Source organism: Amblyomma americanum, chromosome 11 (genome assembly GCF_052857255.1).
Source record: "Amblyomma americanum isolate KBUSLIRL-KWMA chromosome 11, ASM5285725v1, whole genome shotgun sequence".
NCBI classification, from domain to species: domain Eukaryota; kingdom Metazoa; phylum Arthropoda; class Arachnida; order Ixodida; family Ixodidae; genus Amblyomma; species Amblyomma americanum.
Window position 1 is genome coordinate 37,486,206 of NC_135507.1, and position 4,789 is coordinate 37,490,994.

At 39.8% G+C, this 4,789-nt stretch overlaps 1 long non-coding RNA gene across 1 annotated transcript; it reads right to left on the reverse strand.

Annotated features, from left to right (window-relative positions):
* Positions 1–350: 350 nt before the first annotated feature.
* Positions 351–4,482, reverse strand: LOC144110436 (uncharacterized). Its single transcript, XR_013309838.1, has 3 exons — positions 4,375–4,482; positions 3,644–3,689; positions 351–664 (listed from the first exon to the last, which is right to left on the reverse strand). It is a non-coding gene; the product is annotated as an uncharacterized LOC144110436 (long non-coding RNA).
* Positions 4,483–4,789: the final 307 nt, after the last annotated feature.

The window sequence follows — 4,789 nt, forward strand, 5'->3', positions numbered from 1 at the left end:
AATTTCAAACTATGTGGTATTTAATATCACAGTTTTAACAAACTTTACCGTTTCTTACAAATCTTGCATATGCGTGCAAAAAAGTGAATCATTAACGTGTTCCGTAGAAAAAAAATACTTTTGGCTTTTTGAGACCTAGCTGGAAATGTTCTTTAGGCGGAACTAGATATATTAGCATCAAAATGATAAGTGACGCTGAAGTGTTTAGGTAAACAGCAAATACAACACCACTACAATTTCTACACGACAGATTCAAAAAGAGCAATTTGGGTCTCATAAGTTTCACGAGTCATTTCAGGTGGAGCATTCAACAGCTTCGAATGCTATAGAATAGCGAAAAATAATTTAAATCGATATCTCTATGATGTTTTTGTGCGTTTATGTTTTTTATTTTTCTGTTTTTTAATCACATGAACACGCAGCATTTCTGCGTGGTGAGCCTTTATTGGTTTCATTCAGCATTTAGACAATGGGATGTTTACATTCGTATCTATCCCGCTGCAACATTGGCATTGGTGCTTGGGGGACGACGTGGTGGTGAAGGAGACCGGCCTGCCAAGGGTGAAGGGTTGCAGTGAAGCAGATGACGTGGAATAAGGTTTTGGCGTTGACCGCAAGTGCAACCCGGCGCGCATTGAGAACCAGGTAGCGCTCCGGGGACGCACTACAAGGAAGAAAAAGATAAGGATTTGTGGAGAAGATAACAGGTTATATATGGCGTTTTCTTGAGCTTTACCAATCTCCTGAGGAAACTACACAGAAAAGTTATAATAACGTTCTTTTCTCATCTATAATACGATTAAATTCGTACAGAGTACTGCTCTTGTTTACCGAATGATACAACGCCGTGGTCTGCGCAGCGCGGCTATGCATGGATTTGGCTGGAGTGTATAAGTTTGCATGGATCTGTATCAAGATACTGTTAATAATATTAATATATGTTTGCGGTGTTAAGTCAACCAAGGAGCAATGGCGCTGGCTCCGTGCAGATGTACAGCCATTAACCAATTGTCAAAATGATGTGAAAAACAAGAAAAAAGTACAAGGTAGGAGCAACTGGCCTGCAATCGGATAATCAAGGAAAGAACACGCTTACATAAAAAAGAGCACGCCAAGCTCGCCAAAATGTTTCCTGCAATCGTTACGTGAAGAGAATACGGAACTCATAAGAATTCCGAACGCAAAAAGATTAAGCACTAACTTGAAAATTGTAGGGAATGTTTAACAGCAGAGAGAAGATTGAAAGGAAAGTGGCTTTGTTGTAAAACAAGAATAGGGACCTTTGAGCGACATCGATTTTAAAGTTCTGTATTGCGCACCAAGGGACGTGTCGGAGCCTTCTTTTTTTTGCAGACAGGTAAGCTGACAAGCTTAACAAAGGAAATACAGAAATACGAGAGTCAAAGTACTGTGCACGAAGCGGAAATTTAATGAGCAATGAGCTAAACCATATTCATGCTTTAGCGGAGTCCATGGGATCATTGTTAAGGATTTCGCGCGAAATAGAACCTCAGCCTGTGGTAACGTTTGAATTGACTTCATTTATTACTTCTGCTTCACTCACCATTTTATGCCAACATCAAAATCCACCAAAATCACGAGAGCGCCCTCGGCGACAAGGTACACGTGGAAGAAATGTGACGCTGTTATGAATAATAAAAAAATGGCGATGATTATCTTGGCTAACCCTGGAATTCAGCGAAAAGCAAGAACGCCTGCTAAGCGTCTCGGTCTCGTCCATGGCAGCTCCGCTACGCGCTCGCGATAGCCGTTCTATATGCATATACCCACACGACCAACCACGTGGCTATGACGTGGTATCATATGGTGTTATGACACCCTCATCGAATGTCATCGCGTAGCTTCTTATCACCCCATCTGGTGTTCTTAAGGTAAAAGGTCAACCCAAAGATTGCCATTTGCCAAAGGTCAACAACAGGTAATAGGTCAAGGTCAGGGATCAAGGGTTCAACACCATAACTGTGCCACATATGGTCATACACGGCTTACGTGGTTGGGCTGGTCATTCAAAGTCATTCTCCGGCCTAGCGACGACTGCTTTACGTAGCGTGGTGAAAATTTTCGCTTTAAAATCCATAATTATTTTACGCCTATATTTTCACACTCAAGCTGCGCACGGTTAAAAGAGGAATACTTTTGAAAGAAGGCTACAATCTCTGCACAATTTTTGCAGGAAGTAATTCGCTCAGAACAACGCGTTGGTGCCACTTGTACAGTTTGGTGAAATTTCGGTGGTGCTGTGCTTTTCAGAGTTGTTCCTAAGCGCTGAGAATAGAACGGATAATTAGTTACGGCATCCCTGCGCTATGTAGGTCTTTCAACGATGACCTATATGCTAAGCACAAGAGGGGCAACGGACACCCAAGTGAGAGCACCTGGGCTAACGTCATTAAAACTGTAAAATACAAATGGCTAGATACACCAAGTGAATAAATATATCCAGCACCAAAGCTTACCACATTTACGCCGGTGAAGAACCTTTGAAAAGGGGTTTAAGAACAATTAAAGCTTCAAAGCCAGATTTGACTGAACAGTTTCTTTTTATATAGGAATCAGTTGCGCTGGATACATTGCAATGAAAGCATTTAACTCAAAGCTGTTACTTTATAAAATTGAAGAGAACAATCCTGCAGTGCCAGCTTAAAGTCAGTGTTTGTGAAGAACACCTTTCGTATGAAAGAACTGAATGTGCCTATTTCTTGCAAAATTTTCTCTGTTCTTTTTCAGAGTATTGAGATATCTGATCTTTTGTGTAAGACTTTCATTTATCCCTCTCCTTGTTTATTGAAATAAGGACAACTGAACACAGTGTCAATAATGTACATCTCTTCACAGTGCTGACATGTTATTTGGGGGTAACTTCTTAATTGATAGTTTTGAATGATTCTTGTGCACAAATTTGTGTCGTGAAAAAAGAAACTTCGCAATAGTATACACATTTTTCAATGTTTTTCATTTACTTTTTAGAGGCTTGATAACTTGGTAGTTAATATATACTGCTTATAATTAGCTACTGAAACTACTCTCTGATTGTATACTGTTGCATGTTAAACGTATTCCCAAGCCCTCTTTTACCGCTGGAAAATGCCACAACTCTGATGGCATGTACTGTCAGCTTAAACCTAGGTTAGGAAGAACAGCCGCCCTTATTAATCCACCGCCAAGTTTTCTCCACTTGTAAATGACGCGCACTGGATTACAAAAAAAATATTTAAAACTTTTGATTGAATTATCTTTAATTTTATTTTCATTATTTTACATCGTTTACTCAATCGCTGCGGATAGCTCAATTACTGACTGAATATACTTATGTGTAATTTATACTTCCTCATAAGTCTGACCAAGGTTTATCTCACATGATCCGGAGTGGAATGAATGTCGAGTTCTTTTGATATTAAGGTGATTGTTGAGCTATATGGCACATGATAAATTTAAAAACCGCAGCAGAAAAAACGAATATCAAGAAGTAACGAACACATGACGAAGATGATGCATAATCCTCATCGTGTGTGTTACTCCTTGATCGTCGTTTCTCTCTGCTACTGTTTTTAATTGAGTTGTGTAATATTTGGCGCACTATACAGGAGCTCTTACCTACGCGCTGGGTACACCTTTCACTTACCCAAAGGGGACATTTTTGTCGTCCTGGTGGAGGCCTGGGCTGGCATCTGTAGAGAAAAGATTGTGTGCAGTGCATTCATAAAGCGAAGTAACATCTCAAAAATTGATTCATCTTGGCCTTACTTTACCTGCACCCTTCTCTTCTCAACCTATACCCAAACAATTGAGCACCGGCGCGCCTAATAACGCATAAGACGGAACATCTCACGCAGTTCTCTTTGAAGGCTTACGAGAACTTAGTTGAGGGAATAAATAATGCAAGTACTTCTAGCGCCAACGAAAAAAAGAACAATACAAATCCCCCAGTGCAGTGGTATAACACAAGCCGAGCGGGCCGGAAAAGAAAATAAAAGACAATGTGAACAGCGGTGACTATTCGGCCGGTATCTACGGCTATGTTATGCATTTTGAAGGTTATTTAGCCTGTTTCTGGCTATATTAAACACATTATGAGATGACATGCCCTACCTCAGAAGGCATCAAACATAACACAGCACGGCATAATCAAACGATTTCCAACCGCCTTGTGCCTTAACGCTAAAAGCACGTTCTCCTGGATATTATCTTGTGTTGCTGTTTTTAATTTAGTAATTAGGCTTCAAAAAATATTGCCACCAATTCAAACATTTAAAATTGTTCCATATCTTCGGAAAGCAGTTTTACCCAGCCATTAAACTTCCGTCATTTATTGGGTAAAGTACACGCAGTAAAAGGTGATAAAAACATGCTTACTCTGAGGCTACAATCAAAGCCCAAAGAACGGAAGCGAAGAGCACGGTAGACTTCATGTCAATGGTTCGGATTCCCTTTGGCTTAAAGTTTAGTTGCGAATGGGGCAGCAGGCCTGCTCAATTGGGATAAAACCTTGATTTTATATCTTATTGATGCTTGCATAATAAATCCATGTCATTTCTTTTATATATGTTTCGTTAGCGATAACACAGTGGGCTCTGCAAAATGAATTACTTTACTTACTGACGATACAAAAATACCAACGCAATGCATTGCAAATTTTCGCAAGAGTTTCAATAATCTAAGCAGTGAAGCTGTCTGAATATGTAGAGAATTCATGAATTAGGCAATAATTTTTTTTTCCGCGCAACTTTATTTGTTCAAACTGCATTGACGGATGGCAAGGTAATATTTT